Consider the following 24,992-nt stretch of genomic DNA (forward strand, 5'->3'; position numbering starts at 1 on the left):
ACATTTCAATAGTGAATATTTCTGATGCACGCATAACATGTAATCATCAATTCTAGTTCAATCATATGCAAATATCCTATCCATTATGGTAACCTATGTTGTCCCACATAACCTATCGTTACTCTCTCATCTCTCACTGCTCTCTGCCTTTATCACTATGTTCTACCCAACTGACCTCTGGCTTTTGCTAAAACATGCCAAGCTCTTTCCGCCTGAAAGCCTATGTTCTCTTCCTTCTGTTGGAACCAAATTCCCCAATGCATTTCTATGGCCAACTCCCTATTCAATGACACCTACTCTGAGACACCATCCTACCTAAAATAGCCAATGTCTGCCAAATCCCCCACAAACTTGTCACACTCTGGTCTCTTACCTGCTTCATTAAAACACTTTATTTCTTAAAGCACTTATTATTAATAGTAATCATATTTTATATTTGTTTGTCTATCCCTCCCCCCGTTAAAATGCTAGTCATCTGAGACATTTTTCTGTGATGTGCTTTGCTGTATCCCTGTGCCCAGAACAGCTGGTGATTGGCACATAGGTCATGGGAGCGCAACAAGATTTTTTGAATGAATGAAAGATCACCTGAGACTGAGCTCATTAAAGGATTTCCCTATGACCTCAGTTGGCCCAAAACTGGGGATGCCTTTGACAGCTGGTTAGTTTTTTACTATGCATTTTCATGTCTTATCTTTTTTAAAAATAAAAACAAAAAACAAAACCACCCTTCTTCCTTAGAACTTTCATAGAAGCTTCATTAGGTCACTTTAAGAGGAGGAATGTTCCCTACAGACAAACATGTATTTCATTAACAGAGTATTATGTCACAGAGTAACTAAGAACTTTCAAAAGAAGGGTGGTTATAAGAGCTTCTAAATAATTTTGACTGATTAGGTATCTTAATCCACTTGCCAGTTAATTGTGTTTGTTTGTGATTAAGAATATGATTTTCACCTATGCTCCATCCACAATCTCCCTATGTTTTGAGAGAGCCAATCTTCCTGCCCACTTCATATCTACCGGCAGCTCTTTGAAGGTGTTTGCTGAGGGGATGAGACCACAGCTATCAGCTGGAGCCAGGAGCTGGGAAGAAGGAATCTCTGTCAAGCCACCTGCAGGTTGACTAAGAAAGATCCCTACGCCCATTGCAAACAACATGGAGATCTGAGGTCCGGCGCCCATTCCCCACCACCCTCTCTACACCCAGGTCGCTATTTCTAGGGAGAAAATGATTCCTAAGTGATCAATTGAAATACTGATCAAAATGAAATGTTCTCCAACTATCTGGAGAAAGATCAGATTTTTCCTTTATTTCCAATCTGTTACACATTAAGACTTTTAAAATACAATAAAAATAAATCACTAGAAAAATAACAAATTCATGCAAAATACAAGCTCAGAGTCGTTTATGATAAGGTTCAGCAGACATCAAATTACTCTCAAATTGTTACCAAAGTTCCAACCTGCTTACTTGCAGTTTCTCTACCTGCTCTGCAGGCTGGGCACAGACAGGTCACAGTCCCAACCTATAGGGCTCAGACCTCAGGTCTCAGGCTCTTACATCATATATATGTGTATATGTGTGTGTGTGTATATATATATATGTACACATACATACAGGTGGTGCCAAAAAAATGTATACACATTTTAAGAAAGGAAAAAAACTATTAAAATTATGTTGATGGTAGCCACTTTGAGCACCTCTTGTAATTGCAGAAGTCAAACGTGACTTGTATTCATCTTCTGTTATCGGTATATATTGAGTATTACAATTCTAATGCAGCTTTTTCCTTTCTTAAAATGTGTGTGTGTATATATATATATATATATATATATATATATATATATATATATATATTCCGTTTTACCAATGAAGAAACTGAAGTGTTTCTTTTTATTAAAGTTAATTGGGGTGACAATTGTGAGTAAAGTTACATAGATTTCAGGTGTACAATTCTGTAATACATCATCTATATATCACATTGTGTGTTCACCACCCAGTCAGTTCTCTCTGAAGTGAAGTTTCTGATAGTCAATTTGGGGGATCTTGTACCAGAAGCCAAAGCTAAAGGATATAGTCCTTTACCTAAAGCACTTGGAACTATGACAACACCCTCGCCTAAGTGTGCTGTTCCTGCAGGTGGTATAGGCTTGCTCCAGAACTTGTGAGGTGACTTTGTCTCTCTAATGGGATCAGGCTTTCTGGCTAAACTCTCACACCATCCCCCAACTCATTCTAATTTCTAACTTTGTAAGTACGCTTGGAATTCTAGCAGTCAAAAATCCTTTTAATTCTCATCTTCCTTTTGTTCCCATCACCATTAGCAAAGAGCTGTGGTTTCAAGTTTCTATATATGGCAAATATTTCCATATATTAGGCTGGTGCAAAAGTAATTGCGGTTTTTGAGATTTGTTTTTTTAACTTTTTAAACCACAATTACTTTTGCACCAACCTAATAATAAAATATTGATTTTGTTGGTATCACTTATATATTATTACCATACTAAGGCGTTTCTTCAGACGGAGGGTTTTAAATTGTTAATTGATGTAAAATTGTGGGGTTTTTTTTGTCTTTATATTTACTTTATTTAGGAAAATGTCCACCTCAGAAATGTTCAACATTTTTGAATCGACTTTTTAAAATTAAACTTATTGGGGTGACAGTGGTTAGTAAAATTACTTAGGTTTCAAATGTAGAAATGTATATGAGAAATTGTATTTTTGAGGCAGATACTTGAAATGTTTTCCCACCATTCCTTCCATTCTAAATCACAATTAGCTGTACTCTCAAAGATACTTAAATTTATCTAGTCATAGTCCCTCAGTTTTAAATTTCTTTATAAATAGCTTTTTTCACTTCAGATGATCTCATTTAAATGATCTTCAAATTATTTTACTGTTTCACATATCTGTATATTTTCTCTATGCCAAGCATCAGCAAGTGTCTTCAAGTCTTTTAGAGCAAGAACTTTCTGTAAGAGATCTAAAATTGTGACAGTGTCAAGTTACTACAACATGGAGTAATACACAAAGGAGAAAAATGATTTATTTTGTAGATTTTCAGTCATAATGGACTTGCACAATACACTTAAAATGATGTATTGGTTTGTTAAAAATAAAGTTGGCATTGCTTTTTAAAGATATGAATGTGAAAGGAGATTTGTTGTTTTGCAAAATATAATAATATTTATAGAGTACTTCACAAAGTATTTTTATATACATAGTTCAATTTAATCTTCAAAATAACCCTACCTGTTAAATATTCTTATTTCTTCCTTTATTTTTTTCACAAGAGGAAAATGAAATTCAGAGAGATGAAATGACTCACCAGGGTCACAACTCTAGGAAGGAATGGATCCTTTCATTCCACAATTTATGTTTTTTCTACTGTCCCACATTGTTAACATGGCTTCACACATGCAAAAAAAGTTGAGTCTACCATTTCCCTACTAGTCACTATATTATTCCTCCATGACTTAAAGGGCTCCAGTTCCTTTAGTTTACTATGAACACCCTGGCCTGGCTTCAACTTGGGACAATGTGCTTTTTATTCAATACCTTTGCAGTGATACTTTCTATGTCCATAGACTAAGCTTCCATAATGAATATGGTAAGACAGAATCCTAAATTTAGCTTATTACCATAAACTCCTAAGAAAGCATATTCCAGTTTCCCAGACTTCTGCCAACAGAGATTCTACTCAATCTGGAGAGGGTCCTGGGAATCTGTATTACTAGCATCCCAGTGATCCTATTCCCTAGCCAAGGCTGGAAAACATTGCTTTATTATATTAAAAGTAGTAAACTATTAATAATATGTAATAGAATTGTTGCAACAGAGGAAAACTGTAATATATGCTAGTTTAAATTTAGGGTACCCTGAATGCTATTATTTCTAAAAAGCTGTGGACACTGAGAAAGAAAATACCTACCAAGAAGGGCTCCTCATGGCTAACTGGGCTCAAATTTAAAAGCAGAGCCTAATAGCCATTTCTAAATAGGGGCTTCTCACACAAACCACATTTCATGGAGAAGCCTGCTCTAAGCTGCCTGCCTCCCATACTGGACCAAACTGCCTGCCTGTACTGTGCTCCTACTGTCTGAGCTAACCCTTATAAAGGAGATCCCGCAATTGTAGTTTAACCAAAAGGATTGAGACTTTCCCTTTTCAATTGGAACTAGAGCTGCACAGTTATATCCTAATTAGTATCTTCACCAACCAATCAGAGAGACTCCATTTTGACCAATCAGGACAGTGCTTTTTGGACCAATCAAACTGTGAGGATTTGGAGTCCTCATTTGCATGAAGATGGACCAACCAGGGACCAGGGGTGGGGACTTCTCTCTATATAAGTCAGCTGCTCTCTGGTTTGGGGAGTGCATTTTCCCTTTACAGTATTTTCCCGTTTCACTGAAGATTAAAGGTCTCCTTTCTCCAGCTGGAGCTTACACACTGAAAGTCTGTGGGGACAGAGCCCCAGAAAGTAGTTTACAGGCTCTCGGCCTCACGTGGAGGAGTGCTGGCTCGGGTAGTAGATGGCCGTCAGCTGTGGCTGATTGGCCGTCAGCTGTAGCCAGTTAGCCAATTAGCCGCTAATATAACTGCTGCGGCTATGAAGGAGAGCCGAGGAGAGTGGAGGAGAGTGAAAGAGAGTCGTCAGTGGGTTGCAGACAAAACGGACAGCAGGTCCCACGTCCAGTGAACCCAGCTTCCAGTGAGACCGTAGTGGTATGACTCCCCTACCTATGGCTCCGTGGGTGTTCCTTTTTGGCCTCGCCATATCCTGCGTTCTAGTATGGGGAGCGGGAGCAGAGACCCCACCAGACACCCCGCACGACAAATGGCGCAGCGAGCAGGGTCTCCCGCATGACAAAGTCTCACAAGACCAGACCAGAACAATAACAGCAGGAGCAGAGCAGAACAGAGCTGTGTAGCTGGAGAGCCGCTGTCATGCAGGGTGTAATGCGGGGTCTCAGCTCCCACTCCCCACATAAGAATGCAGGATATAGTGAGACCAAAAAGGAACACCCATGGAGCCATAGATAGGGGAGTCATACCACTATATTCTCGCTGGTGGCTGGGTTGGAGACACAGGAAGCAGGAGCCACACTATCCGCAACCTGCTGTCCACTTCTCTCTGCCAACCAACCTCACTTGCTAGCTGCAACCTGCCATGCTAACTGCAATCCGCTCTTGCTAGCTCAGCCACTATCTTCTTGCTAGCTTAACCACAGCAGTTATATTAGTGGCCAATGGCTCACTGGTTACAGCTGACGGCCAACTAGCCACAGCTGATGGCCATCCAATCACAGTTGATGTCCACTTACTACCTGAGTGAGCACCTTTCCATTTGAGGGTGAGAGCCTGGAAACTGCACTCCTCGCTCTGTTCCCACAGCCGCCTAACCCGAGGGCTGCCTTGCAGCCTCACAGCTGTTCTCTTCCATAGCCCTGATCTTCCATAATTGAGCTGTAACACTATTGAGCTGTTCCCAAGCCATGCTGTATCACAGTTGAGCTGTTTGCACTAAATAGCTTCCTTCCTCACTGCACCCCAAATTGGGGATTCCTGTTGGCATTGAATTGGCACCACAATGACTATCAGTTTACAAACAGGCAAAAAAGCTACCTTAGGTTCTTAGCCTCCTGATTATTTGTAAAATAAAAATAAAAATCTTCAAAGGAAAAGATATTCTTAATTTCATCTTATCACTTTTTTTTCGTAAAACAGTTGTAGCCTGGGCCATCTTTAATATCTTTCACCAAAATGGCAAAAATCATGACTCAAAGCTTTCTTGAGGTACATCTCCTTCTGTGATTCCTGTACTATCTTCTAAAACAATTAAAGAATTAATTGTTTATGCATTTCATAGCTATTTTTCATAATTTTGTTAACAGATTTCAGGTCACAGTATATTGCAGCCGGTTGTTTTGGTTAAAATCGACCATCTGTCATATTCCTCTTTGTATCACTTTATAACTCTTTATACAATATTGGGGCACAAATTAAGGTGCTTAATAAATACTAATTGGTTATAATTCTAATTTAATAAGAATGGTAGAAAAGGGCTTGGTATATTCTTGGTCTTTTTATTTTTTTAATTTTATTGGGGAACAGTGATTTTCTCCAAAACCCATCAACTCCAAGTCATTGTCCTTCAATCTAGTTGTGCAGGGTGCAGCTCACTGGCTCATGTGGGAATCGAACCGGCAACCTTGTTAAGAACGCGCACTCTAACCAGCTGAGCCACCCAGCTGCCCCTCTTCTTGGCCTTCTTAAATGCTATTTCCTGTGTGTTTATTTCAGTTCATTTCAGTCGCTAGTGTCTTAAGCTTTCATGCATTGCTAGACACATATAAAAGTCAACTGGCCTATATATCAAATATATATCCACCACTGAATTAACCTCTGGTTTTCAATTAATTTTAAGAAGGTTCAAAATGGCAATCCAAATTATTTATAAGCGAAACATACCATTTGTCACATAAATATAATTTTTTTAAATGTTTTTAGTGCTGCAGTGACAAAGATATTGAAAGCATTTTGACATTTAACAATAGACGAAGATGGATAAGGGATATATAGACTTTTTGTACAATTTTTATTTTAGTAACTCTTCAATAAGTTTGAAATTGTTCCCAAGTTGTTTGAAGGTTGTTTTTTTTAAAAAAAATTTAACTTAATTTGTTTTATTAGACATTAAATCTTGAAAACGCATTATCCTAAATGAAAGAAACCAGTCACAAAGGACTAAATAATGCATGATTTCATTTATATGAAATGTCTGGAATAGATAAACATACATACAGAATATAGATCATCAATTGCTTAGGGGTCGGGGATGTAGAAGAGCTCATGTAAAGTGATGGTTAAAAGGTATGCGTTTCTTTTGGGGGTGATGAAAATATTTTAAACTTGATTGTGGTGATGATTGCACAACTCTGAATTTACTAAAAACCACTGAATTGTACACTTCAGATGGGTGAATTATATAGTATGTAAATGAAATCTCAATAAAGCTGTCATTTAAAAAAATAGAAATCAGAGACAATCTAGAAAAGACCCAGATATTAAGTTTTGCTTAAAATTGACAACTGGTTGGAAAATGCAGTCGCTTTAGATAACACCGATCAGGATATTATTCCTTCTCCCTTCCCCTTCCCCACTCAGGCAAGTTTCCACTTTGATAGTAAATGGATTATCTTCTCTCCAGAACAGCTAAGAAAAATGTCCTAGCACATAAACTTATTGATTTATGATTAGTCATAGGATAATTTTAACATCTGCTGGTTTGATTTTATACTTTATTTTATGTCTTATTTTCAACTTGAATTCATGGATACCTTTCAAAGAACTTTTGCTTAAAGCATTATACAAATCTATTTTAAAATCCTAAATGAGATATATACTCTCTTCTCATTTTCCTGCCTGGAATGGGTAAAATGAGTTTTCACTCTCTTTCACAGCATTATTAAAATTAATGGCAATTGAGTTCTGTGGCAGGAAAACTGATGAACTTTTAAAAAAAAGATAAGTTTACCATAAGTTAAAAATTACAGCTGGGTATTTGTAGGAATGGGAAGAAAATTTTAACATACAACTCTCCTTTGTTTCTCTAACATGTGTTGGTTAGTATATTTTCCAAATATTCTCTCACTTATTTGTTTTGGGATGTGATGAATTATTCCAGAAAAATTTTTGCTTAATGTTCAGTGATATGAAGTAAGTTTGAGGCTTAAGTGAGCTTGGAAAATATTTGTATAGGAGGAAATTTTCATCACTAGTGAATATTTCATCTTTTTACATAAGAAGAAAAATAAGTTTACAAATGGATTTAAAAGGCAATGTTTTATGTGAGAATGTTTTCTTTAGGTGCCTGAGGACTCCAAATGACAAAGAGAATTGTTATTTCTCTATTAATTGAACTCTGTGCTAACCAGAGTATTATCAAATTTAAGCACAAGTGTCTGTGGCAACATGCCGTAAAGTGGAAATCGCTAGAAAATTCTACTTGGGTGCAAGAACACTGTCGGTTCATTGTTAAGGGAGGCATCACAGGTGTGGGTAATGTTGGCATCATTCTCCTAAACCAAGGGTTCAGAAATGCTTTTACCAGCTGCTGTTTAAACATCTTATTTATTTGTCCTTCCTGCCTCAAGGAGAAATATTTTTCTAAAATTAATTGTGGCAAGTTTTCTGTTTGTAAACATTTGCTAGAGAAGAAAATGAGTTCTTCTACTGGTAAGCAATAAACCAAGGGCTCACTATTCAGTTTTGAAATCTGTGGGGTTTTTTCTACCAAAACAAGTAGTGTATTATATTCAGACAGAAGAACTTTTACTCATTTTTGGTTCTTTTAATACCCCACACTTTGGAAAACTTAGTCATTTTTATTTTTGGCCAGAAAAGAAAAGGGCTACAGCCTAATAAAATAATCATATTTCTTGATAGCCAAGTGAGTGATTTACCTTTTCTTTACTTCCATAGAACCAGATAACTACTAACATATAGAACCACATTATTAATAAAATTAAAGATGCGAGGAAAAACAGGTACCTTTCATGGTCCCAAACAAAAACAAACAAACAAAAAAAACAACAACAAAAATCATCAACAAAAAATTTGAGATTAAAATTGTGTCTCTACTATCCTAATTATTCATATGTGCTTATATATACAGTCTCCCCATTTCTGGTTTCAGAAGGTTAATTGGTGGAGGAAGGTTTAATAGTTATTGTTCTCTATACTGTTCTGATTATTCAGATTGAAAAAAAACACGTACACTTAGTTTAAGAAGACTTAGCCTATTAATACTGTTAGATAACATATTTAACTCAAATGGGGGCGAATATCAGTAGAACAGAATTCTATTTGATAGTATCTACTACACTAAATAATTCTATGGTCTATGTTACAGTCCCAATTTAAATTTTGACTCAATTGAGTCAAAGAAATTTTTTAGAATGGCCAAGTCATTGAACTTTACTTGGAATCAGCTCTGAAATGGGGATGCTTATTCATCCCACAAATCTATCACAAAATCTACCTTTCATTAGTAAAAGTTACCCCCAAAATATCTAACAAAATATCATTGTTTACCAAAATCATTAATCTATTGGAAATAAATGCATTTCTCTTCGTAAACAACAACAACAAAATTTGAAGTTTAGAATGTCATCATTTTGACCTACTTTCTACACTGGAATTACTTTATTAAGTTAGATCAAACACAGGCTCTTTACCTCAACTAAATGGACATGCTACACTGGCTCCAAAGTTGATTTGTGAAACTCATTATAGACTTCACAAAGTGTTCAAGGTTACTTTTCAATCTGTTTCAGCCAGAATCAATAAATCTCTCACCTGGTTTCTTTGCTGTACGTATTGTACTGGTTAATCATGTATACACATGGCATAGCACATTAGACTTGGAGAAAGAGTTTTCTGAAGGGAGCCAATTTTTAACTACAGTAATGTTGAAATTTGAAAACAGAGGAAAACTGCTCCTGTTTATTATTAAGGTGTGATGTGAACTAAGAGCCATAAATAATCTCGCTGGCTAATTTCCAGGACCAGAAGAAGGAAGTGGGGGAAGAGAGAAGAGAGGAGAAAGAGAGAGGAGGGAGGGGGACATTGTCTTCTGAAATTGTTTTGTTGAGGAATCTCAACATTTAGACAATTCTTAATAGGGAGCCACAAGTGCCCATCAAGTAAATGGAAAATATTCAACCCTACAAATACGAAGTAAGCTTTCTTGCTGACATACATACATAATATTTTACGAGATAGCATGAAATCTTAAGAGAATGCATGAAATTTAAATGTTAAACTTTAAATTTATGTGGGTGAATTTAAAAGAGCTCTGGCAGAGAAAATAAAAAAGTATGTCATCTTTGCAGGGACCCCTTTCTCATGCTATTTCACTTCCTTTTTCTCTGGATTACCCTGTTTACATTTAGAATTGAGATTCAAGTTTCCATCTAATGATGGATGGATGCAACATGTACTCCAGTGATGCCCAATCAACCTAATTTTGCCCCAGCTGAGCCCTGAACTACCTGTATGGCTTTGGGCTAATTATCTTCTTTCTTCTTCCATAAAAAGAGAGGGTTGAACAAGATGATTCTTGGGTTCCTCTCAGTTTTCACATTCTGGGATTCTATAGTTGCCCATATGGCAATGAGATTTCAAAACTCCTACCTCTCTAATGAAGTAGGGAGGTAGAATATTTCTAAACCTCCATATTCTAGTATGCATAAAAATCACCCTGGGCTGTGCTAGGTTTCGAGGTAACTTCCATGAATAGCATTTTTATCAAGCAATGGAGGGAATTCTCACCTGGATGGTTCTTAAGTCCTCCTTGCCTTAGGGATGTTTTAAGCTTCTAATGCAGAAGAAGACTGTGAAAATCAACACTTTTTAAATGAGTTTACCTAGGGGTATTTTTCACATTCTGAATGAAAATAACAGTTTGTGCATTTAGGAAATTAACATATATAAAAGACAATCCCAGGAAGAGGGGCAGCAGTCATAGCTGGGGGACAGTTTCTAGATTTAAGCCACTTGTTCATGTTGCTTGTAAAGAATGAGTATAGGAGATAAAGAATTATAAGAACAATGTGTCTGTTTTCAATTTCAGTGGGAATTATTTACTGTAACAAAATAAATGTTCAAACTATAAAGCACTGTAATAATCTCACATTCATTAAATCTAAACTCTAATCATTTTATATGCCTTAATACCATTAAGGGTATTCATCATTTCTCTAATTTGACAATTTGAAACCTTTATTTTAATCAATGTCACAAGTTAAGATGGTGAATCTAGTACTGACCTATCTACTCTTTTTTTTTCTTTTACTAACAGCTCTTTTTGAGATATATTTCACATATCATATAATTCATCCTATTAAACTGTACAATTCAATGGCTTTTAGTATAGTCGCATATATCTGCAACCATAACAACAATCAATTTTTAAATGTTTCTGTCACCCCAAAAAGAAACTGTTAGCAGTCACTCCTCATTTCCCCCCCAGACCTCCATAGCCATAGGCAATCATTAACCTTTTCTGTCTCTACAGTTTTGCCAGTTTTGGACATTTCATATAAATGGAATCATACACCATGTGGTGGTCTTTTGTGACTGAATTCTCTAGTTAGAAAGATGTTTTCAAGGTTCATCTACATTGTAGCATGCATCAGTAGTTAATTTCTTTCTCCAGCTGAATAATATTCCATTGTATGGTTATGTCATATTTTATTTATCCATTCATCAGTTAACAGACATTTGGGTTATTTCTACTTTTTTGGCTACCCTGTTTTCCCGAAAATAAGACCTAGCCAGATAATCTGCTCTAACGCGTCTTTTGGAGCAAAAATTAAGTTAATGCATCTTTGGAGCAAAAAAAAAAAGAAAAATTAATATAAGACCGGTCTTATATTATATAAGTAATATAGTAAAATAAGACCAGGTCTTATATTAATTTTTGCTCCAAAAGATGCATTAGAGCTGATTGTCCAGCTAGGTCTTATTTTCAGGGAAACACGGTATTATGAATAATGCTGCTATAAACATTTGTATACAGGTTTTTGTGCACACTCATGTTTTCAGTTCTCTTGGGATGGAATTGCCAGACCATTTAAGTTACTTTATGTTTAACCATTTGAGGTACTGCCAGACTGTTTTTCAAACTAGCTGCACCATTTTAAAATCCTACCAGCAATATGTAGGTTCAATTTCTGCACATTCTCACCAATACTTGTTATTATCAATCTTTTTTATTATAGCCATCCTAACGGGTATGAACCAATATCTCATTGTTGTTTTGATGTGTATTTCCCTAATGTCTTATGATATTGAGCATCTTGTCATGTGCTTATTGGTGAGTTATATATCTTTCTTGGAAAAATTTATATTGAGACTTGTAGTGCCTTTTTGAAATTGGGTATTATTGAGCTATAAGAACTCTTTTTTATATTCTGGATACAAGTCCCTTACCAGATATATGATTTACAAATATTTCTTCTCAGGTTGTCTTTTTACTTTCTTGATGGAGTCCTTGGAAGCACAAAAGTTGTTCATTTTGATGAAGTCCTTTCTCTTTTTTCATTGGTGGCTTGTGCTTTTGGTGTCATATCTAAGAAACTAGTGCTTAATTCAAGATCATGGAGATTTACGCCTATGTTTTCTTTTATGAATTTTATAATTCTAGCACTTACATTTATATTTGATCCATTTTTAAAGAATTTCATTTATTTTTTAAATTTTCATAAAATGCATGTAACAAAATTTACCATTTTAACTATTTTTTAAGTGTTCAATAGTGTTAAATACATTGACATTGTTGTGCAACTAATATCCAGGACTCTCTTCATCTTGCAAAACTAAAACTCTATGGCAATTAAACAACACACCCCAATCCTCCTTCCCCTCAGCCTCTGGCAACCACAGTTTATAATTTCTGTTCTGTGAATTTGGCTACCTCCTAGTAGAATAGACAAGTAGAATATTTGCCTTTTTTTGGACTGGCTTATTTCACTTAGCATAATGCTCTCAAGGTTTACCCATGTTGTGGCATGTGTCAGAATTTTCTTCCTTTTTAAGGCTGAATACTGTTCTATTGTATTTATATACCATTTTCGTTTTTAGGTGTTCAATCCATTTTGAGTTAATTATTGTTGTTATGGTGTGAAATAGAGTTCAACTTTATTATTTTGTATCTGGAAACCCAGTTGTCTCAGCACTATTTGTGGCCCATCTAGACTTAGCACAGATAAGGAATTGAATTTAAATACTATTACTTCAAACTCTTAAAAGTCAGGGGAAAAAATCCAAAGGCTGTTTCAAAAGACAGTGCATAATCAGAATACTTTGTATTGTCAGTGACAATATGTATTCAAAACAAGTATACAAAACAAAATGTGAAGATGTCATTTCATTGTTTCTTCCTTGTGTTCTAGACTCTTTCTACCTTTTTCTTTTGAAAGCAGACTGTCATTGTATGTGCTGCCTAAAGGGAATTGTGAGCTGAAAAATACAAACCATAACTTAGAATAACTCAATAATTATGATTATCATCGTATTTAAATATAATAGGCATCATAAAGTATGCATATAGACATAAATTGGCAAAAAGAATCAACAAAATCACTTTGTCACCGAGAATCAATGTATACTTGACTACCAATAGGTGGCGCTAGACATTTAGTCAGAATTTTTTTCATTTTTACATTGTTCGTAATATACATAACTACATAGTCTCCCACGGGAAAAAAGAAACAATCTCTAGAGGGGATATAAAATCATTGGTGAAAAATGGGCTTTCTTCAGTATAGTCACATTCAAATTGACAATAAGTGAAGACAGTTTTTAATTACACTGATACCAAAGGGACAGATTTGTGTTTCCCAGTATTTATTAAGAAAAGTCCTTACTACTAGTATTCAGATGGCCCTTCAGGTCAAGGATGCAGTCAGACCCTCTGGAATCCACCAAGAATTAGCCAGGAAAACTTTGGAGGTGTTTTTCTTTATTTCATTGTCTTGGAAGGAAAAAATACAATCACAGCATAGAAAGATCTACATTTGACTCCAGGTAGATAGTTACAGAACCAAACAAATAAATGATTGAGAACAGAACAGAATTCAATCATTTGTATGTATTTTCTATACTGTTACAACAGTTGTCAATATGGTCACTGGTAAATTAAATAATACATGTATGTCTATGTCTATATACGAGGTCTGACAACTAAGTTTGCGAACTTGCCCCCGTGCGCTTACATTGGCAGCACTGCACAAACAGCTCGGTAAGATTTCATAACCTTTGTATATCAGTGTCTCACAGCTGTGTTCGTGTCGACGTGTGGCGGTGTCTTGCTGAGTGGCATTCCTTATTGTTGTTGCATGTTTTTGTGTGCTGTCATGAGAATGTCTGAGGTTGAATTTGAGCAACAAACAAACATTAAATTTCTTGTTAAACTTAGGAAGAGTGGAAGTGAAATCAGGGACATGTTAGTCCAAGTTTATGGGGATAATGCCATGAAAAAAATGGCAGTATACAAATGGATTAAACATTTTTCTGAGGGGAAAGAATGCATCACTGATGAAGAGAGGTCAGGGCGGCCAGTAACAAGAAGAACTGATGAAAACATTGCAAACATTCATTGAATTGTGCGTCAAAATCATCAGCTGATTGTGAGAATCATAGCAGACCAAGTAAACATTAATAGAGAAACGGTTAGGAAAATTTTATCTGAAAATATTGGCATGAGAAAGGTGTGTGCAAAAATGGTCTTGAAGAAGCTCACTGATGAACAAAAGCAAAGGAGAGTGGAAGTTTGCCAAGACCTTTTGAAGAGGGAAGACAATGTTTTGGGCCGTATTATCACTGGTCATGAAACGTGAGTGTACCAATATGACCCTGAAACAAAGCGTCAGAGTGCACAATGGAAGTCAGCCAATTCTCCATGACCAAAAAAGTTCCATCAGTCCAAATCAAGAGTCAAAATGATATTGTTAACCTTTTTTGATATCAGATGGATTATTCATTATGAATTTGTACCAACTGGACAGTTAACCAAGTTTACTATTTGGAAGTGCTGAAAAGGCTCTGTGAAAAAGTTAGACGAAAACAACCTGAACTTTTCACCAACAATTCGTGGCTCTTGCATCATGACAAAGCACCAGCTCACACGGCACTGTGTTTGAGGGAGCTCTTAGCCAGTAAACAAATAACTGTATTGGAACACCCTCCTGACTCACTTGATCTGGCCCCCAATGACTTCTTTCTTTACCCAAAGATAAAGGAAATATTGAAAGGAAAACATTTTGATGACATTCAGGACATCAAGGGTAATATGACGACTGCTCTGATGGCCATTCCAGGAAGAGTTTCAAAATTGCTTTGAAGGGTGAGCTAGGCACTGGCACTGGTGCATAGTTTCCCAAGGGAAGTACTTCGAAGGTGACCATAGTGATATTCAGCAATGAGGTATGTAGCACTTTTTCTAGGATGAGTTCGTGAACTTAAATGTCCTACCGCGCGCGCGCGCGCGCGCACACACACACACACGCACGCACACACACACACACACAAACACACATATCCAAATGATTTTTGTTACATTAATACTGAGAAATAGAAATAATTTAGAAACCGACTTTTACATTAAAAACCTACACATTACAGAAATATTATATATTAAACATAGTGTATTGGATCAATTTCATTTTTATTTGTGATACCTTCTACTATTGAGGGGTTGTACTTTTTTTAAAAAAAGTAAGCCTCATGTCATCATTTAATGTACCCTAAGAAACAAAGATCTAATATGAAAGATAAAGCCACAAAACAAATAACCCTGTACTCTCCAACCCATCCCTAGAGTATATTCAACTCTTTTTGTAGATGTTTTTGGCTCTGGATCACCATGGGATAATACAGGAACCATCCCAGAGTCCTGAAGCAAATGTTGAACCTAAGGACCCACTGATCTTTGGTCCTAGGGCCTTACCTTAGTCCAGTTCAGCTTTGCAGATGACCTAGTACAATTAAACATTTCCAGCCTTCTCTGAAACAAAGCAAACTTTCTTCTTCTGTTTTTCAGCATACTTGGTGAGGGTAAAAACCCTTGCATTCTTTGTTTTGTCTTCCCAAAGTGCCACTTACTACATAGCTAGACACATTCCCCCTTCTCCCGCCCCCCACACACATCTCAACATTTGGAATAATATCAGACATAGCATTCTGTAGTAGAAAATGTCCACTATGTTTACAATCACTAAATGGAAAATATATGGATAAGGTGAGTAAAATATTTTTAATAGTTCCAGATAATGCAATACATGATGTTTCTTCACAATTTTTTTCTTTCCAATGATAAAAGCTAGCACTTTAAATTTCAAATGAATTCAATTCCAATCAAATGCACTGAGATTTTATTAGTTCATTTTTTGAATTTACTTCTCATCTTTTGCAATTTAGGTTTGGTAATTAATTTAGCATTTACAAGAATCTATTGCTTTTCTTGGCAGGACTCCATCAGATGCCAAGTATACACATATTTTTATCACACCACAGGGAACTACTTGAATGCAGGAGAGCTTTTGGTAGACTGAGTAAATTCATATGCTTGTGTAGTGTTTTTCAAAGTAGGGTTCATGGGCCTTAAAACTCCAGACATTCTTAGGGACCTATAGACTTTTGATGCAATTTAAGTTTTAATTTTTGATTGGTTTTTGTTTTTGATAAATATATATATATTACATAACATATTTTTTCTGGGTCATGAGAACAACCACCTTGCATATTACTAATATTAAAAGGGTTACACAAGCCTTTTGCTCTTGTATGAACAAATTACAGGATCTTAATTCCTTCTTCAAACCCTTGGGGGCCAAGGAGAAAGAGAATATACTGCATATGTCACATATTAATTAATAACTGAGAGAGGTCTGGGACAGCATCTTATAAGCATCCATATTGAAAATTTGGCACAAAACATGAATATTCACACTTAGTGAATAAGTGAAATGATAAAGAACTCTCAACATCAGATTTTTTCTGCCAAAGAAGTGGTAAAATTAATTTTGATTTTTCAGTGCTTTTTTTTTTTTTTTTTTTTTTTTTATAACTTTAGAGTTTCAAATGGGAGATTGTGGGTCAGCAGAAGGATCCATCAGCGTAGGTGGTCCTCACATCAGAATACAGTTGCACCCACTGTAGAACAAACTGTCATATTGGTGGTTGTTGGAATGACTGAAGGCAGATAGAGAGGATTTCTCTGGGCACAGAAGAGCAGAAAGTATGATTTATTAAAATTTAGCTAAGTGTTTATGCATTTAACAAGGATTTGGCCCAAGATGTGCAAGTTTGCAGGAGAGAGACTGTATAGTCCCCAACTATGTCCCAAATTACTGAAAGCTACTAATATTCATCAAAAGAAGCCATTAAATGGTGGATGACCATATGGGTATAGGTCATCGCAAACAGAAGTCTTCAAGCCCATTAAAGTGGGGACAAGCATGGATTCTTGTGTCATATCAATTTGAATTTTACAGTAAGTAATATAAAGATTATAAGTAACCACATCAATTCAGATTTTGTCTATAGTTTTTAGAGCTGTGTGGATTTCAGAATTGTGAATAAAGAATGATGGGCTTGTACATGTTCTACCCCTTGTTAGTTATATGATTTTGAAGGAATTACTTTTTGGTGCCTCAGGATAGTAATATCTAAATTGAGGAATTATTTATCATGAGGATTAAACCAGCTGATGTCACATGAAGTGCAATGAATTTTATAAGAATTCCAAAGATGTGGGTTCTTTGAGTGATAGGCAATCAAATTTAATTGTGTTATTCCAGTGAATATTGGGGGTCTGGAGGAGCAAAGGTGAATCAGCTTTCAGCCACCTACCCTATGCAGGGTGCCAGCACCTGGACTGCAGGTGGAGATGGGGGCAGTTTCCATCCCTCTTTTCATAATCCCTGTACCATGGCTATGTTCTGTGAAGAGCAACTCAATTCCTGGGCTGTTCAGTCTCAATAAATAATGCATTATAAACACGAGGCGAAAGGAGCCAGTGAGAGAGGAATAAGTATTATTTATATAACAATGTTTAAAAGTGTGATTTGAAATTTTGGCCTTGCTGTTAATGTGTGTGACATTGGGCAAGTTACTGAGTCTCTCGTTTTTACACCAGGTAATAATGATGCTCGCTTCACATGGTCATGTTGAGATTCAATGCGATGGTGGATGCAAAACACTAGGAACAAAGTATGGCCCCTGTGATGCTCATCAGGATTGGTACTTTCTATGCACTTACACTCACCCCAGTGTTAACCTTCGCAAGTTTCAAACTAAACATCTAAAAAACAGGGTAAATCTTCAAGTCATTCTGTTTATCCTTAGCACCCTTTGGAGGGGACACAGTCCACAAAAGTAAATACAGCAACTTGAAGAATGAATAGCTCCACATCAAAGTCGCTCCCAGGGAGGTGGTCTGTAACAGGGGCTGGTTAAAATGTCACTAAGAGGCTCTCTCAGGTCATAGCTTGTTTCATTTCTTCGTTCTTTCCTTCATGTAGTCCATTCCATTTCCAAGGGCTGGGCTAGCTCACCAATGCTGGAAATACTTGGGCTCAGAAATATATTTCAGATATGTTTTAAGATAATGCTAATTGATTTCCTCCTTTTGAATATTAATTATTTCACTAAAATAAAATAATGTGGAAAAATACATATACTTAAATATTTGCTCCTACATAAAACAACAATAACAACAACAACAAACTACACCACAAGATAAAAAAGAAAAAAGCATGTTCTGAAAACATGTAAATTGTGTCAGGAGAGCAGTGGCATATTTGAGCTGATGAGAATTATCGATAAAGAAATTCAGTCCAGCAGTTTCTCAGTAGACTCTCCACAGTCTTTCCTTATTTCTCAAAAAGGCAATACAAATCAGGAGTTGTGGAACATCAAATTTGATAAGTGGTGGATAAAGGAGTTTGGAAGAAGAAAGGAAGAAAACGTGCTGAACTCTCAACAATAATTCCTTCTGCTTCCAAGTGTCCACCTGGTCTGCCTGACACCAGAGGAGAGCCAGACAATTTGATTGCTTTTTGTCCTTGCCTGACTCTCTTTGAAATTGTGGAAATCAGAGGATCTGCTTCACTGTTTTCAGTGCAAAGTGTAGAGTGGAGCCAGGAGTGGGGCTTCCTATGCTTGCAAGGGGCAGAAGAGAACTGACAGTGTGGAATATGCCTGCTGGGCCATGTCTGTGAATTAAAAACACAGAATGGATATGCGAGGTGCAAGTGTGCTTGAAAACTATCCCTGGAAAGGAGTTGGATTACAATTGAGAAACACTGGCATGATATTTATTATTTTCAATGGCAAAGGCTTTTGTTTTCATCCAAGAAGCCTTTAACTAGGGGTAGCTGTGGAATCTAATGATCTCAATTCGTGCCCAACAAGGATGGATTTCTCCTCTACTGTGTGATCTACTTTCTTTTAAATCAGCAATCAGAGATAATCCCCAACCCATCCCAGCCAACTTGCACTACTCAGCGTGCTGGATGATAAGAGATTAGCTATAACAGACCTTTTCTGAACAATCAAAGTAAATCTGAGGAATGTTTAAAGTTCCAAGAGGTATATACTGCCAGATTTTGGCATGGGTGGTGACAGGGCAAGTCACGAAGAGGCTAAGGGAGGTCACTAAGACTAAGAGATGACAGGGTTTGGGAATCCATGTAAAACCATGGCAATGGGGTAGGTGCCACAGGTAGGGAAAATGGGAGAAGGAGAGAAAATGGATGGAAGCCACAGTTCTGATGTTCTTTGGGGAAAGGACTCCCATCAGAGGGGCTAGCCTACCCCAGTGTAGAGAGATAATAAGGGTGGGTGAGGGTTAGAGCAGCTGAGCTGGGAGGGAAATATGCAGAGCCAAGAGGGAGTCGTGCTATGACTGAGGAAGGACTAGCCAGGTCAAAAAGTAAGTCGGTCACTGAGAGTAGCAGAGAGCGCAGGGGGCTGTTTTCTCTCTCTGCTGCTTAGTTCTGAAGGTAGCCCAGATAGGGACAGTCCTATACAAGGATATTGATCACAGATGGAAATAAAACAGAAATCTGGAAACTCATAAAGGGTAATCTATAAACTTCAAGAACATTTCTTTCTCTTATTATTCTGTAGATTATGTCATCTCTTATCCCCGATAAATGTACCTTTTTTTTTTTTTAAATCTGTGCACACTATAAGCGTCCTGCCCTGCCTAGTTTTGTTGTCTACAATTGGCATGTGTGTGTGTGGACTCACCTCAGTTTGGTTCACATATCCAGGGAGAAGGGCCCAGTTCTCTTTGCTCTTAGAAGTCTTGGCTAGAGCCTATGAAATTAGGCTTTTAAATACATTCTAATTTTTATATTTATAATAAAAGTATAGGACTTCAATTATACTTATGAAAGGAAAACCAATTTGATTGTCATTGAGCAATTCAGTGAAATAGTTCCTGCTGTGAAGAGGGGAGGTTAGGGTTCTGAGATCACAAGAAGGATGGCCACTTAGAGCATGAGAAAAATGCTTAAATCCCCCAAATCATTTTTGTGGATAGACCATATTTTACTTTGAATTTTATACCAAGCATCTTTTCCTGCTTTGGAAAGATATTCTTTAATGACTTTGAGAAGTAGAATAATATAATCTATAACTTAAATTAAGACTTTAGAGCAATTAAGCTTCACATAGTAAAAATCTAAACACGTTTTTAAAATAAATAGGGAATTAGCACAAGAAATAATTTCAGTAAACATGCAGATCTTAATATAGTTAAGTATTTTAATTAGTTATTTTCCTGCTGGAACTAGGATTTTTTTCTTTCAACTTGACTGACTCATGATAGAAATAAATAAATTGGCTGAACTCCAAAACATTTTTCCTAATATGAACAATCTAAATATCATGCTTTGTACTATGGATATAAACATAGCAATATATATTCAAACTTCAAATTCTTAGTGGATCCCTGACTAAAAATGTAATAAGTAAAAAAGAAGGGCTATTATGTGCTGTATCTATTTTCTTTAAAAAACAATTCCTAGCTATTGCTAAGGACTAAAGTTTTGAATCTAAATGTTTCAGTCAGTTTCCACGTAGACACTGCCACACTATTCATCATACAACACTCATGACTTTGAACTCAGACCTGGAAGTTTGATGGATTGTATGGACAAACTTTGATGGAGAATTCCCTGGCAAAAGGGCCTCAGCATCTTCCAGCCATGGGTTCTATGAGAGAGATAAGCCATTTCAGCCAAACATGTCTTTATCCAGCATTGAAATGTATCCAAAGGAAACACATAAGACTTCTAACATCAGAAAACACCTGTTGATTTTGGAGCATCCATATCAATAACAGCAAAACACACAGCAGATGTGAGCCTGCTCTGTGAGGGTAAAAATAATGTCAAGTATGAAAAAAATCAAGAGGAAATGGAGATAGAAACTTCCAAATTCTTCTACCTATTTGTAAATTTGCCATTAATGAGCTTATTTTTTAAAAATTTGCTCTCAAAAACAATTCTAGGACTTCTAGGATGGCATTTTCAGTTTTCCATTCTCTTAAACAAAAATCTGGTGATAGATATTTAGGAAGATCAATAGTTATATGACCTAAATCCCCAAGTTTGGACAAAAATGTTCACAGTTACCAATAATAAATAATGTTATGAGGAAGGAAAGTTAGCTTTCAAAACATTTACCAATATTTATCTAAATATTTGTATATATTATTTGAAAAAGGAGGTGTTGAAATGAAAGTTCTTATAAGGGCTCTTCATCTGAATTCACTAGAATCAGAAAAACATATAAGAAAAGTTATGGGGAAAAACACCCTTAAATTTCTAACCTTGTTGGATGAAATAAAATTAGTGTATTGCTTTTTCAGAGTCCTCTTTCTCTGCCTGTTTGTGTTTCCTGAGGGTCTGGCATAGGCTTCTTCTCTTCCCAATGTAGGCAACCTCCCTATTCTATCTCATCTACTCCCATGAATTACTCTCACAAGTGTCAAGAACTTCCAAATCCATCCCAAACTCTATCTTAAGTCTTGGACCTTTGTTTTCAACAGCATGCTTGACCCCTACAATTTAATATTTCAAAAACAGAACTAATGCACACAAGAAAAGTCACAGACCTAGTAAGTGAGTTCAGTTAAGATTGCAGGATACAAGACTATTCCATTTACAATGCTATCAACAATAAGAAGATGCTTAGGAATAAATTTAACAAAAGAAGTACAAGTACACTGAAAACTACAAAACATTATTGTATAAAAATAAATAAGTGGAAAGATATCCCATGTTCATGGATTGAAAGACAATATTATTAAGATGGCAATACTCTCCAATTTGATCTACTGTTTCAACACAATCCCTCTCAAAATCCAACAGATTTATTTGCACAAATTTACAAGCTGATCCTAAAATTCAAAGGAAATGGAAATTCAAAGGATCCAGATAACCAAAGCAGTCTTGGAAAAGATGAACAAAATCGGAGGACTCAACACTTCCAAATTTCAAAACTTTCTAAAGAGCTACAATAAATAAGACTATATCTGACTCACATTGTACAGTTATGAGGATAGGTATACAGAGAAATGGAATAAAACGGAGAGTCCAGAAATGAACCTATATATGGTCAATTGATTTTGTATAAGGATGCCAAGACAATTCACTAGGGGAAAGAATATTTTCAACAAATGGTGGGGAATATCCACCTGCCAAAAAATGAAGTTGAACCTTTTGTTCACACCGTATATAATAACTAACTTTAAATGGATCAAAACCCGAAATGTAAGAACTAAATCTATAAAACTCTTGGACAAAACATAGGCTTAAATTTCCGTTATCTTGGCTTTGGCAATGGTTTCTCAGATGTGACACCAAAAGCACAAGCAACAAAAGAAAAATAGATAAATTGGACTTCATAAAAATCAAAAACTTTTGCGTTTTAAAGGACAGTATAAAGAAAGTAAAAGTGCAACCCACAGAATGGGAGAAAATATTTGCAAATCATATATCTGATAAGGGTCTAGTATTCAGACTACATAAAGTACTGTTACAACTCAGTAAAAAAAAGACAAATAACCCTATTGAAAATAGACACATAAAGGTTTAAATTTGTATTCTTTGGAAATGTATTTACTTTAAAAGTAATTCACACGTATGTCTAAATATTAAAGAGTAGCCAACCTATGCTTTTAAAATTTCCTTAGGGGCACGGAAATGATGTCTTAAAAGCCGCAATGCACAGGCATTATTCCTCACCTTCCCTGGTCGGGCCTTGGCATCACCTGATGCCTGCACAATAAGTCAGTTGGGTGTGTTGTGGCCTCCAGCTCCGCGGAGTTAGTCGCAGCACCGCGCGCTCTGCAGGCGTTTCTGTGCCAGGCGCGCCGCCCAGTCGTTACAACTACCGTCGTTACAACAAGGCGCAGGTGGCCCTCAGGCTGGCGGCGCGTATCTGCCTTGGTTCTGCCTGCCTTGTTTCGCAAGACCCCAGATCTGTGAGCAGCCCTGCGATGTCCATCTTCACCCCCACCAACCAGATCGGCCTAATTGATGTGGCTGTGGTGTGCGTGAAGCGCGCCAGGAAGCGCTTCGAAATAGCCTGGTACAAAAACAAGGTCCTCTGCTGGCAGAGGCGTGGAGAAAGACCTTGATGAAGTTCCACAGACCCACTCAGTGTTTGTAAATGTTTCTAAAGGGCAGGTTGCAAAGATGGAAGATCTCATCAGTGCATTTGGAACAGATGACCAGACTGAAATCCGTTAGCAGATTTTAACTAAAGGAGAGGTTCAAGTATCAGGTAAAAAACCACACAGGCAAGCTGGAGCAGATGTTTAGGGACATTGAAACTATTGTGGCGGACAAATGTGTGAACCCTAAAACAAAGAGACCATATACTGTTACCATGTTTCCTCGAAAATAAGACCGGGTCTTATATTAAGTTTTGCTCCAAAAATTATTAGGGCATATATATATATATGTATATATATTAGGGCATATTTTCAGGGGATGTCTTATTTTTTTCATGTACCACAATTTACATTTATTCAAATACAGTCATGCCATCTTCTTCCGGAACATCGTCATAACGTACTAAATGCATCTGTCTAGCTGACGACCTTAATTGGGGCTTATTTTCGGAGTAGGTCTCATTTTCGGGGAAACATGGTATCCTTAGTGAGAGAACAATGAAGGACATCCACTATTCAGTCAAAACTAACAAGAGTACAAAACAACAGGCTTTGGAAGTGGTAAAGCAGCTGAAAGAGAAAATGAAGATCGAACGTTTCCACTTGAGACTTCGGTTCATCCTTCCAGTGGATGAAGGAAAAAAGCTGAAGGAAAAGCTCAAGCCACTGATTAAGGTTATAGAAAGTGAGGACTATAGTCAGCAATTAGAAATTGTGTGTCTGATTGACCCAGGCCGCTTCAGAGAAATTGATGAGTTTATAAAAAAGGAGAGAAAAGGCAAATTTTCTTTGGAAGTACTCAATTTGAAAGATGTAGAAGAGGAGATGAGAAATTGGAATGACATTCATCAGTCTCTTCAGCTTTAAAACACTAACAAATTTTTATTTCCCACAGTCCTGTGTTCTTTCTGTGGTCTGTCAAATACTTGCTCAGACTATTTGATGTTTTCCATGTTTGTATTAAACGTGTACACAAAAGACTTTCCTAATAAGTATTATGATGTGGGGTTAATTTAGTTTTATTTATAAATTAGTGTTTGAGGTAAAAATGAAAAATGCAATATACATTTGTGAGGAGTATAAATGATAAATGTCTAACTATTACAGTGTTTTGTACACATGAAACTAATTAAAAAATAAATAATGTTTTTTAAAAAGGAAAAATTCACTATACAAAGTCCATAGTTGTGTTTTGCTGTGGTCTCATGCCTTTGTAGTTTTCCAAAGTTAAAGTTATTTGAGACAGCTCTTGTGGATAAAAAGTTAAAAGTTGTACATTATAATGCTAATTTGGGAAAGATATGTCTGTATAAAAAAGAGCCGGTGTTTGCTGAAAAAGAAAATATAATGTCTTATTTCTACTTAATGAAATGCATGTATGGGGTAACTATATCGTGGCCTAATAAAAGCTTGCATGATGACTTCCAGATTATCTGAAAAATAGATATGATAACTGTGCAGGACTTAAATAGTTTCACTGAATATGCTGTCATGAACTAGATTATTCTCGGTAAACAAAAATAGTCATTTATTTCTAATTCTTAAAGATTATAATATATACTAACATAGCTGAAATTCTATAATCAATAAAACCACTATTTTTATTAAACTATAAAAAAATTTCCTTGGATAATTCATAAAGTAAGTAATTCAAATACTGAAAAATGAGAGTTTGGAGTATATTACAGTGACAATATTGTATATTTTAGAAAAAAAATTTAAGCAAAT

At 36.2% G+C, this 24,992-nt stretch overlaps 1 pseudogene; it reads left to right on the forward strand.

Moving 5' to 3' along the window:
- Nucleotides 1–23,087: 23,087 nt before the first annotated feature.
- On the forward strand, nt 23,088–24,131 carry LOC109434259 (ribosome maturation protein SBDS pseudogene; annotated as a pseudogene).
- Nucleotides 24,132–24,992: the final 861 nt, after the last annotated feature.

Source organism: Rhinolophus sinicus, chromosome 7 (genome assembly GCF_057876585.1).
Source record: "Rhinolophus sinicus isolate RSI-liver-muscle chromosome 7, RSI-T2T, whole genome shotgun sequence".
In the NCBI taxonomy this organism is placed as follows: Eukaryota; Metazoa; Chordata; class Mammalia; order Chiroptera; family Rhinolophidae; genus Rhinolophus; species Rhinolophus sinicus.